Below are 13,050 nucleotides of genomic sequence, written 5' to 3'. Positions count from 1 at the left end.
GATCCGCTTTAGCCGAAACCAAATGTTTCATCTCGCAACCGTCAATCTTCCAGCTTATATCTAAAATAAATAATTTGGACACCAGGTCTCCCACCTCTACAAACTCCTCCGCCCTAAATCCTCCAAGCTTAACGACAAGACAGTTGCCTACTAGAATAATCAAAGTAAAGCCATTTTCAATGACCGAGAGTGGGCCACACTATGGACATCGGCCTAACGTAATAAGATTTTCCCAGTGCTCTCACAAACAAAGTTTTGATTGCTTCACAAGGCTTTCTGGACCCCTGCACAACTACACCCATTAGGCCTCAGAGAGGAGGCAGTATGTTGGAACAGTAACAAAGAAAAAGGGGTTAACAACATCAAAGGGAGACTCCCCGGTCAAGCTTCGGAAAAAAAATGGGGCAGTGAAGGTCTCAAAGAAAGAGAGGCGGGTACCCGACAACTCCTTACACATACTATTGCAGAATGAGGAAAAAAAAAACAAAGAAACAAGCATTTGCAATGCAATAGGTCTCGCATTAGGAAAGTTTGAGCTATTGGTCTTGTAAATGACAATGTCTTTTATTTATGGGTTGTTTTAAAAGCAGATAAATAAAAGCTGATGGTATTTTCAATGCCAATAGCTTAAACTCTCGCAAATGCGAGGCCTATTAAATTGCAAATGTGTTTGGAGCTAGAAGAGAACGCCTCCTGATCTTGCAGGCAGGACAAAGCTATTTCAGAAAAAGTGCTTGGAGGCTGTACTGAAAGCCAGCCAACCAACAATACAAGTAACAGAGGTTGTCCTCATGAGCACAGAACATATACGATTGGGGTTGAATTAGTGTAACCAGAAGACAGTTTCAACACACAATGTTCACCAAAATAAAGAAACACAAAAACGCTGGCTTAGAGAAGTCTTGGCCCACCAGCCCATTCACTGAAGTACATTTTAGACGATGGTGTAAGAACAAATCCCAGTGCAAGAGAGCCAATGGCTGAAGTGAGTTGACCCGGTGCCCATACTGAGTGGGCGGAACCAACATGAAAATGACAGCTGAATAGACCAATGGATGAAGAAGACTGACATATGCATGTATGTATGTATGTATATTTCATGTTTTGTTATTGTAGAGGCCGACATTAAAGTTAAAACTGCTGCCTACGCCTGACTGAGGGACCCATCTAATAGATTAAATCTAATAGACACATGAGTAAACATGTTCACTGTGTTCCATGTCACATTTGGGCTTCGCAGCGCTTGATTTTATGATTTTATGAAACCTCCAAAAAGACAGTCAACTACAAACTGAGGAAGGAAATGCAAAAGGAAAGCCGCCACGTGATATCAGTTCCCACATAAGAGCGCTTGGGGAAGCACATGGACACCCAAGCTGGCAGCGCTACATTCCGGCAAGGGACCTGGTTTGAAACCGTGATGAGCCGACAAAGTAGCTATAGGCGAACGCCGCCGCCATCAGCGACAGAAAAGCAAACGAGGCACGGTCGGGACGCACTCTGCAGCACATAGGAGAGAGCACATGAAAGGAAAGGGCCGCGCTAAGAATACTCCGGCGGCTGAGAACTTCGGACAAAGGCTTGGGCCAAGAGTTGTTCATAATCAATGCGCTGAAGCTGCAACGGGCTTCAGATCCGAGGCAGGGTCCTGGAACAACTGCCTTCAGGCCCTGGTGCTGCCGAGAACCTGGGCTACGAATGCAGTGCAGTAACCAGCGCCACCAACCCAAAACAAGCGCTGCATGGACAAGCCATCTGGATGTTGCAGGCTGATGACATAGTTATATTAAAAAAACTGGCAAAAATAAAGGAAAATGAACTGCATACACAAACGGCCTGGTCCCCGACCTGAATAACAACTGTCGCCGTTCACACAGCATTGGAGGGAGGGGGAGGAACAGCAGAGTCAGTGGGGTGGGAGTGGAGGAGGGAGGGGAGGGAAAGAGAAGATGCGTGTGACGGTTACGTGCAAAAGCTTGCTAGAGCTGTAACCAAAACAAGCTTGTACGTTAGAAGGGAGACATGCTGCGTGGAGAAATGCAGGAGACAGAGTTAGGGAAGAGAGTGAAAGACAGACAGGCATGGAGATAAAGAATAGAGAATGAGAAGGCCGGGAGAGAGAGGAAAGAGACAGAGAAAGAAAGAAAACAGAACAAGCTCTTGGCATTGCTGTGGGGAGGGGGAGGAGAAATGCGACACGGCCTGGCGGCCGTGAAAAGTGCGAAAAGAAAGCCTTTGATGCAGCAGGGGGCGTAGCGGATCCCTTTCAAGTGAAGCTGCTGGCGGCAGATGGCTGGCTTTCATGTGCACGCGCTTTTTAGGTCAATGCGCTTGCGCATTGAGCTTGCTTTTCACGGGCACAGCATCAAATCCCCCGATGGTTAAGCTCTCGTTAAGCCCCTATATTCTCGCAAGCTCAATGCGCAAGCGCATTGACGGGCGAGACCTAAAAGGGGACCTAGCACATCTCATCCTGTATTGCCCAGCTCTTAAAACATTCTGGGGTGAAATCTTAAATAAAATGTTTGACTGCACTCTAAAAAAAGGAATTCTGCACTATCACCACAGGATTTATGAGCACTGGGTTGATGTCAATAGATGACAGGGACCTTCTGGACTTACTACTGACAGCAGCTGTTAAAATGGTCCTTACAAACTGGAAAGATACTACTAAGACATCCTACAAAGGATGGTTCAACTGGATCACGCATCTTAGAGGAGCAGACAACATGACACTACAGAACTCACCCTGGAAACCGGCCTCCAGAAGGATGTGGAGGTCCCTGGACATGTTCCTAGACTCTTTGGAGCCCCTGTGAAAACGTGGCAGGCCAGAGAGACACTGCCTGACACCCCAAGTAAAGCTCCACCCTCACAAGAATATAATCGGGTCCTAATGGTCCCAGCCAATGTCAGATGTAATGTATAGGCAATATGAATCTCAAGTGCCTGTCCTCTTTCTCTTCTTTCACCCCTCGCTTTCATCCTCCTTTCTATTTTCCTGTCCTTCTTGACTGTTATAACTGGTAGGGAGTGCATAGATTTATATAGACTAAAAGCGAGGGGACGAATAGTTGCAAAGCCTGTAACAGAATTGCTAATGTGTTCTTGTATACAATTTAATAAAACGTTGAAATAAAAAAAATAAAAAAATGCTGAATGGAATTATACCAAACTTGGCTTGAAAGTAGAACTCTCACCAGAGAAGTGGCGATGCTTGGGTTGGTGGAAATCCGTTTAGTAATGTTCAGGAAATTAGGTTGACATAATGTATCAGTAGGGCTCGAACGGGTTAAAACGTTAGTGATAGTTGGACCATTCGTCCACTTACTGCCTTCAAACTCGTGTGCAAGAATAATTCATGGACTGAAATGTAAAAATCATTAAATCCGGAGTAGGGAACTTTTTCCCATTGTTCAGTTCAGAACCACAAATCCAAACCGAGTTTCTGGGCCCAAATTCTCCTAAGCAGCAAGACAAAATGTTTTTTCTGCTGCCGCAATTAAAGTTCCTGCATTGTAAAAAAAATGTAAAGGTCACATATGGGGGCAGGGTGGGCACTTCTCAACCACCAAGCCTAGGTGGGGGGGCCAAACCCCCCCTAAAGCTTAAAATAGATAAAAGCATGGTGTGTATTGGTTAGGCCGCAAACTCCTCTAATGAACGCTAATAAGCACAGTCTCTCCGCTGTTGTCTTTCGAAGTCTGCAACCTAAGTACAAAGATCATAACTATGAAACTAGTGGACCTATTTTGGGTCCTTTTCCATAGTCCGCCATCTCTGCACTGAGACCTTGGGTCTCCTTCTATAGTCTTCGGTCTCTGTATTGAGTTTGAGGACTATGCATGCCATTTTTGCTGGCTTTAGTCCACCCTCTTGAAATAAGTCAGTGGAGTACCTAAACATTTGGGAGGCATTTACAGATTTTACATTTTGTACTGTTTGTAGGCCTGTTTTATGGAGTGGTGGGCTGGTTTTTATTGTTGTTTTCCTTGATATTACCACAAACATAGCCTGTAGTAAGAGTAAATGTTTGCAGTCTCCCATACTTAGCAAAACACTTATACAGCTTGTATTTACAAGTTTAAAACTGGCCTGCTTTGCAAATGTGGGTCACTTTTTTTAGCTTCCACATGGGAGGTGGCTACAGATTACTGTATTCTTGGAGGACGGCGTGTGTGGCTGTTTTAGCAGTTAAGGGTGTCTAAAGCCTCCTTTCCATGGCCCTATTCTTTCTAAGGCATGCCCCCTTCTCAATTTACGATCACATGGTGGCACTTAGTCAAAGGTTGGCAGAGCTGTGTTCAGGTGCTCTGTTTGGTCAGCCTTAAACAAGAACCTCTTTGTGGTGTTGTTTTGTAGCTGCCTACCGGTGTTTATTCTAGATATGTTTTAATCTTAACATCATTGACTTTGGTGCTTCTTGTACTGCTAGAAAATTAGTCCAGCTTCGTGGGTACGAGCCACCTACCAGCCCATATCTCCGCTTATCTGTACTTCCAGCCTGAGCCTCTGGAATGAACCGAGAATAGCCCCGGGCTTGGGAAGCTGGAGGGCCCATGCAAGAGCCATAGTGCACTGGGGCAGTGCTGTGCCAGCTTTCATTTATTATAGATATATAAATTGCAGGCGGGCCAGAAGTGCTCTGATCAGCGGTTCCCCTGCCTGTGGGAACTGTAACATGTATTTTCCCTCCTGTAATTTATTGGACCACTTCATGCCTTTGCCCTTCACTGGCAATGTCCCTAACCTACTCCATCACTTTCTCCTCTCCCTCGAGTCCTACCCAAGCCGTTCATTTACCTAGTCGAATGAATTAAAGATTAGAGGTTGCCTGGACTGTAAGTGCAGATCTACTAAAATATATGTGGCCGAGAGGCCAAGCCTTTGATCATCCGGGACGATTGCAGAGGGTAAAAAGCCTCGATGGTATATTTTCAGTAATTCATAGTTTGCCTTAAAGGTCTGTCTCCTCATGCTGTACTCATTTGAATGAATTGTTAAGGCAAGCAAGGCAATCCTTAACATTTTACTACGTATGCAATACATACATTTTAACAATAGAGCGCAGAGCCTTAGATCAGGGAGGATACAGGAATGTATACGTAGTGCCTCTAATACAAAAGCAAGCTGGCAAGGCTGTATATTGAATATTGAACATGGCCGATTCGGCCCACATAACATTGCTGCACTTGTAATATTCCCTTTTATGGTAGTGTGAGTCAGTACAGTCAGATGTCTGCCAGGTGATTAGTGGCTATGTATGCCATCATGAGTCAAAAATAGTTTTCTTTTTACTTTCCCTCACTGTATGTAGTAAAACACAAATCATTTGTGATTTGATCAGTGGCCTGTTTCGAGTTAGGATGTTGCATATAGAATGACGCCGAGGGAACACATTCTGCTAGCAACAGCAAATAAAAAGTAATTCTTGCATTAATTCGAGTTTAATGTGCCAGAGACCACATTTGATTGCAGTCTGTAGAGCTTATCTACTCAAAGGCGGTAGGGAGAAGTTTAATGCTATGATTACGTATGGTAATCCCCATTACTCTTAGTCCTACTCGTCCTCGACCCAGTCATCACACATGAGGTATTCCACACGACAGGAAACAAAACAGGAAACGCTTTTAGACTCCACCCACCCTCCTGTCAGGTGCTATAACACACCTCACCACCAGAAGCAAATCCTGATGTACCAAGCACCAAAGGCCTGGAAAGGGAGGGCGGGCGGGTTGTATGACTGGGTCGAGGACGAGTAGGACTAAGAGTAATGGGGATTACCATACGTAATCATAGCATTACCTCTACGTCCCTCGTCCTCGACCCAGTCATCACACATGAGGCATACCAAAGCAACGCCCAAACAGGCCTTTGGCAACCCACACACAACAAGGCACAGACCAGACACAAAGGAGTGCAGCAAGACAAAGTTGCAAGAAAACAACAGAATCACAGCGGAGGGGAAAATCCCCACAGCCAGCAACACCCCACGACCAAAAACAAGTCCGGTCAGACAAGGCACAACCCCACCAATAGGGTCGCACGAATGCGGACTCGGAGGCCCAGGACCCAGCCCGACAAATCCACTAAGAGACACACCCAGGTAAACAGCCCAGGAGGCAGACACGCCCCGAGCGGAACGCGCCAGGACACCCGTCGGACTGGGCAAACCAGCACCAAGATAGGCAAGAGCAAAGACCGCCAGAAACCAGCGATCCAAAGAGAGCCAGGAAGCAGCCGTAGCCAAACCAGCCAAGCCAAATGACACGGAGAGAGAGGCAGAAGAGCGAAACACCCCAGAACGAGCCACAGAAAGTACAAGGCACGGTCGAGGCCAAAGGAAAGAACAGAAAGCCACCAGGCACGACAGAAATTCAAGGCCCACAGACTCCAAAGGACAAAAGGGGAAAACTGTAAAACCCCCAAGACCAAGGAGACACCCCAAGGGGGTGCCAAAGAGCGACCAGAAGGAGAAGAGAGAAATTCCGAAAAAGGCAAGAAAACCAACAAGCCATCAGAAGGAAGAAAGGAAGGAATCCGGGACCCGGAAGGCACGGAAAGCAGCCCAAAGGCCCAGCAAGACAACCAGAGGAGGAACACCACCTCAAAAAAGAAGACCAGCTCTCCGAAGAGGAAGACAAAGTAGACTTCCCACGAGAAGCCCGCAGCACCAAAGCAAGTGGTCGGGCAGACCACGGGTCCCAAGAGACATCCGTCCAACCCCCAAACCGCCAAGGAGAGGGGAACCAGAAAGAGGGACGGAGATCACAGAGGAGAGGGGCGACGGGGCAGAAGCCAAGGAGGCCCCATCGCCAGGCCCAGCAGAAGAGGAAACCAGGACCACCTCGGCCAGCGAGGCAGCACTGCCACCACCTGAGCCCCCTCCCGCAGAACCGTCAGCAGAAAGGCAGGAAACAAAGGAAAGGGAGTAAAGGCACAGAAAAACCAGGGAGGCCAAAGGAGAGACAGGGCATCCACCCCCCCTGTGCACACCACTGGAGACCCGGAGTAGAACAGGGGCACCAGGGCATCGGACCCCGAGGCAAACAAGACCAGAGCCGGAGTCCCGAACCCCAGGCAAAGCTTCCGAAAGGGCCCGGGAGCCAAACACAGGGACAGAGATGAGGGAAACCACCGACTCAGGGAGCCCGCCACCACATTGACCACACCCCCAATGAGTGGAGTAGACAGGGCCAGAAGAAGAAGCTCCGCCCAAGCCGAGATGGAACAAGCCACCAGATTCAGGGAAGAACCGTGGGGCCTCCCCGTGAGATTCAGAGATGCCACAGTCACTGCGTAGCCCGATCGCACCATGACATGGCAACCTTCCAGACGAAGACGAAAATAACGAAGCGCCCACTCCACTGCAAACAACTCCCTCCAGTTGGACGACCTGCGAGACTCCGACGGGAGCCAACGCGCCAGCACCACCCAACGGGCCAGAGTCGCGCCCCAGTCCGAGGTGCAGGCATCCGTGGTCACAACCAGAGGAGGAGGGAGACGAAACAACATCCCCACGGAAAGGCGGGAGGGGTCCAGCCACCACGGAGAGCAGACACAACATCCAGAGACCTAGGAACAGGAACCGCAAAGTCCAGGACAGTAAAGGGGACCCACCGCTGCACATGCCACAGCAGAGGCCGCAGAGGAACCCAGGCCCAACAAAAATTTCCAGGTCCGTGGAAATTTGAGCCCAAGACCCGCCGAGGCGGGGAATTGAACCCTGGTCCCGGGCTAGACCCCCGCATCAGGGTCTGACGCTCCAACCATGGAGTCCACTGAAAACAGAAGCAGCCATGTGGCCACGAACCTCCAGCCACTGAAGGATGGGAGCCGAGGCTCGGGACAACAAGCACCACAGCAAGGAATGGAGGCGACGAATCCGGGCGTCCGGCAGGAACACCCCGCCCAACACAGAATCGAACACTGTACCGATGAAGGTCCTCCGGGTCGCAGGCTCCAGGCGACATACAGGCAAGTTGAACAAAAACCCGTGGTCCCTGAGCACAGACACGGACAAGAGAAGGTGGCGAGACACAACCTCCAGGGACGGAGCCTGAACCATCCAGACACCCAAATACGGGAACACAGACACCCCCAGGAGATGTAGATGGGCCACCAAGGGAGCCACCACCATGGTGAACACCCGGGGGGCGGACCGAAGACCAAAGGGGAGGACGCAGAATGGCCAGCGCTGATCCTCCAGGCAGAATGCAGGAAATGCCAAACCGTCACAGCCACCGGGACGTGCAGACACGCATCCCTGAGGACGAGCGTGGAGAACACCCAACCCGACAGGACAAACGGAAGAACCATCAGGAGGGCCTCCATCAAGAACGGGAGCATCCGTACGAACAAGTCCAGACCCCGTACAACAAGGCCAGGTGGCGGCATCAGCGAGAACGTCCCAAAGGGCGGTCCAGTCAGGAACGCCGCGGACCAGACCCGGCACCCCTCAGGGACCATGTGTATACTTTAAAGGAACGCTCCACGAATTAGCGAGGCAACCTTGCGCAGGGGCCAAGCAAATCTTCTCTGTATCGTTCCAATCATAGTATATGTGCTGCCGAAGCGAGCACTGCAGAAACACCTCCAGCGAGACACCAAACAGACGGGCACCAGAGAAAGGCAGCCGCAAAGCCAAGGAACGCGGGGCCGCGTCCGACATCCAATCCCGCAGTAATAGGACACGGTGGGCAGCAACAGAGGAACCACAGGACACAGCAGAAGCCCACCATACAGGAACAAAGGTGATGGCCGACAGAAACACCACCAGGTGCTCCATAGACTCCAGCAACTCCGGACAACTGGCACCCTTCTGCATGGACGAAAACAGGGACTCGAAATCGGCCAGCAAAGACAGGGCAACGTACCCCCAAAAAATGCCAGAACGAACAGCCAGATAAGAAGCGGCAGAAGACATCCACAGGGCAGAAACTACCCACTCGTCCACACCGTCCCACAGAATGTGAACAGCAGCCATGGAAGGACGACCCACAAGACTGGCCACCACAGAGTCCACAGGAACGGAAATAGGCAAAGTGTCTGCCAAATCCCATAACGGAGAAAGCAAGGACACAAACCAGGGCATGGAGAAAGATCCGCGTCCTTGTACACCCGCAACAGAACCCAGGACACAAAAGAGGCACCAGCAGAGAAGAGGCAACAGGCCACCAGTGCAAGAGAACATCCAGAGAAGCGATGGGCACAGATTCTTAGGAAACCCCACGGCAATCCAAACATGGGAAAGGAAGACAATCAAGAGCTCCCTGGAAATGGACAAGCCCCGCAGCGCAATTGCAGGAAGCGAAGACCCCCCAGATGCAACAGGGGAAGAAAATCCGAAGAAAGGCAGAAACCCCAACAGATCCCAAAAGGGCGACATGAAGCCGGTCCCAGTACATGAAAGGAAAAGAAATCCAGAATGAGCAATAGTCGTCAAGGCGCTGGTGGGCGTCAGGAAGAGTAATCAAGCAATAGCCCAGAGTCACATGGCGCTGGAGCAACCCGCGGCCAGCGCCGGGGATCGAACCATGAACCTCGTGGACCGGAGTCAGGTGCCCAGGCCACTGCGCCACACCCCTCCCTCAAACAACAGAAGAGCCCCAACAACAGAAAGAGACTCCAGAAGAAGGCGCCCAATCCAGGCATCGGCACACCTCCAGGCACGCACCACAGGAGAGGGGAGGGACCCCACCGGAAAAAAAAGGTAAGATGCAGGTACAGGAGAGGAACACCTACCCTCATGACGGAGATTGCACACGACCAGCGCTCCAAGCTGAACCAAAAGAAAAAACTGTGGCCAAACATCCGGTGCAACTACCCCTGAAAAAAAACATTAGAGGGCAGGACGTAGCATAGTGTACAAATGTCAAATGCATCCATTCCAGTAAAAAAGGCACCATCAAGGGACAATGCGGATGAGGGGCAGGCGAGCCACGAACCGTGAATCCCAGCACCAAAGTCGGCAGCGCCAACAGCATGGCCACATCCACATCCACGGAAGAGCGCAGGCTCCGCATGGAAGAGGCCCCGGATGCAATCCCCGGCAGCTCCAGGAGTCTCCGCACAGGCACAAGGCTCAGGCTTCTGCAATGTCAAATCTTCAGAGCCACACAACCGAGAACAGGAACAGGCATGGCACCGCCCATCAAGGAAATGGCCCCAAGAACCGGAGCGCCCGGAGCCCACCCGGGCGCCCGCCCACACCAGCACCCGGCACACCGAACACTGCCGACGGGCGGAAAAGAGGGCAATGCGCATGCGTGCAAACCCAGGAGGACGCCGCCAAGACAGTCGGCAAAGCACCGCCGCCGGCCGCCCCAGTGCAGCAGGGAGAACAACTCGTCCTTCTTCGCAGGCACACTCAGGAGCCAACGCCAGGGCCCCCGCAAAACAAAGAGGCACTGGCGAGAACAGGGAATCCAAAGGGGAGGAGCGCGCCCCACAACAGCCCAGCGCTCACAGCCCCAAACCCCTACCTGCACTCCAGGAACCAGGCAGGAAAGGACAACGAGTAGCAGGATATCCGGACGATCCACAGCACATCCAGCAGCGGGAACAGAGACCAGGGCAGGAAACGAAACAGGAAGACCCATGAAGCCAAGCAGCACAGGTCACCCGAGCCCAGGAGGAGAAAGGGAAGCCCAGCAGCCCCACTCCAAGGAATCCCACGACGGTCCATGGGAGTCCCCCCAGAGCCCAGCAGTGGAGGATCCACAGGACAAACGAAGCAGGTAAGCGCCCGGCACTCACCCCAGCGTCTCCCATCAAGTAAACCACCGACAGGAAACAAAACAGGATTTGCTTCTGGTGGTGAGGTGTGTTATAGCACCTGACAGGAGGGTGGGTGGAGTCTAAAAGCGTTTCCTGTTTTGTTTCCTGTCGTGTGGAATACCTCATGTGTGATGACTGGGTCGAGGACGAGGGACGTAGAGGTAATGTGCCAGAGACCACATTTGATTGCAGTCTGTAGAGCTTATCTACTCAAAGGCGGTAGGGAGAAGTATTTCCTCAAAAAAGAATGAGACAAAAAGTAGGTATTTTCCCTTTGTGGGAATTTCCGGGAACGAGAAAATAACGTTTCAATCAATTTCGCAGAGGTGTGAACAATTGTACCTTAAATAAGGTATAGGTGAAAATGTCAGCCTCGAAAAGGATAATATTTACCCATCACTGGTATTGGACTTTTCATCTACACTTGTCCAGATACTACCACACAGTGGACCCTGTTTAATCGGCTTGAGCATCAAATTGCTTCAGAGATAGCTAGAGGTGCACAGCACCCCATCTGCCTTCACTGTGTAAACCTCCAAAATAATACTGGCCCTATGCACACCTTAGGCTCCCAGATTCTTACGTTGCTGCCAGGGAGACGCGGGATTGTATGCCATTTTTAGATTGTCCAAATATTTAAAAATAGTTTTTTCAAGTTTAGGATTTGAAGCCTGTGGAGAGTGAGAACCTTGCTCGTCCTGAAAGCCAAGAATGAAGCATGCACTTTATCTGCCAGCAGAGCACAGCAGTCCTGTTCTGTGTGCCCTTTCTTTGATTGAGACCAGTAATAGCAGGAGACAGAGTGACCGTCTCCTTGGTGAGGACAGGGTTGGTCCTGCCACAGAAAGTTCTGTTTCATGGAACAGCTATTGTATTTCAGTGAATTGGGCACCTTGTTAGGCCCTTTCCATTCTGCCTTTTCGATATGACTTCCTGACTCCTAAACTCTTAGTATGAGGTAGATGCTCCTTAGATCAGCACCCTTTCCAAGCCACCAGTGTTCTACAGTGACGGAGGTGCTTGAAAATGTTTGGCCTCAGTCCGAAACCATGTTAGTTTCTGGGGACATTCCCAGGGATATATCTTGAAATCTTGATTGAAGTCACTGGGCATTCCCCAAAGAGTCTACGGTAAAAACATTCCCGCTAAACAGTTCTTATTTTAACCCAATTGTATCTTTTTCCATTACCAGACTGCTGAACATCATGGGACGCAATTCACATAGAGTTTGCTGTGATTTACTCTTATAATACTTCTAAATTTTTGTAGTAAACCCAAGGTAATCCTGTTTAAGTCATAAGTAATCCTGGTTTACTTGTGGAATCCATCCGTCAATTGTGAGTGCTACAAGAGTAGCCAACACTAGCCAACTGATAGCCAACAATTGGACCCTTCGTGTTTTTTAATGCCGCCACATAGTGGTGCAACACTGACCCATAACAAGCTCTGAAGAAACAATGACATGCTGGCCTTGGTTGCGAGATGGAAACATATGACTACTCTAGCACATTTCAGGTCAGAATCACAGAACAAGTTGTGTTGTCTTTTGCCAGTGATTCTTGGGTACTTTAGATTCTAACACGACCTGGCAGCTCAGATTCCTATTACACTGTACGTTTCAGTCCATTTGAACCTTAAACGTGGCTCATCTGATGGGCCGTGCAAGTTCATGTATAAAGCCATGAAAGACAGTTTTAGTTGGTACTATGATCACGACTAACATGGTTCTGAGTTTCACATGGTTATTCAGTTAACTCCAAGTAAGCTTATTTAAAATGATAACGTCTCAGATTCAAAAATCCTTCTTCTGTGAGAAAGTGTGACATACTCCTAAAAATTCAGGAGTACATCGGGAGTAAGTGCACCTTGTGATTTGGGCTCAATGTTATTTATAGTTGGTAATCTTTCTTTCCCAGATGTTGCTCCTTTGTCAGCATATCATCCTCCTCTGCGCTCTTAGGTTGAGAAGCAGGCTCATTACCTGAACTGCAAAATACATATAAGATATGACACAGAAGAAAGAGGGCAGAATGCATGGCTTACACAGGCACTACCAAAAGTGATGTTTTCACCTAAAAAAGATATAATGTTGTTGGGACAGAAAAATCCTATGAATGGCAATGGATGTACACCCCTGCTCTGAGTGCCCAAATGTACTGTTGTCTGGATTCCTAATGCAGATTTATGTTGTCTCAGGCAAACAAGAATCATGCATGTGCACCATGACATAGGCCTGTCTCACAGATTGTGGTTTTGGTGGACTGGGAGGGC

General features: G+C 49.6%; 2 protein-coding genes and 1 non-coding gene across 3 annotated transcripts in view; 1 reads left to right on the top strand and 2 right to left on the bottom strand.

Moving 5' to 3' along the window:
- The window catches only part of FBXL13 (F-box and leucine rich repeat protein 13), a 1,354,404-nt gene that overhangs the window by 542,291 nt on the left and 799,063 nt on the right, over positions 1–13,050 (top strand). The gene's annotated exons all lie outside the window — the stretch shown is intronic.
- The window catches only part of LRRC17 (leucine rich repeat containing 17), a 250,265-nt gene that overhangs the window by 155,805 nt on the left and 81,410 nt on the right, over positions 1–13,050 (bottom strand). The window lies entirely within an intron of this gene.
- LOC144780490 (U6 spliceosomal RNA) lies at positions 8,476–8,582 on the bottom strand. The gene has a single exon (XR_013600750.1). It is a non-coding gene; the product is annotated as a U6 spliceosomal RNA (small nuclear RNA).

Source organism: Lissotriton helveticus, chromosome 1_1 (assembly GCF_964261635.1).
Source record: "Lissotriton helveticus chromosome 1_1, aLisHel1.1, whole genome shotgun sequence".
Classification (NCBI taxonomy): Eukaryota; Metazoa; Chordata; class Amphibia; order Caudata; family Salamandridae; genus Lissotriton; species Lissotriton helveticus.
This window is presented reverse-complemented; position numbering and strand designations above follow the sequence as displayed.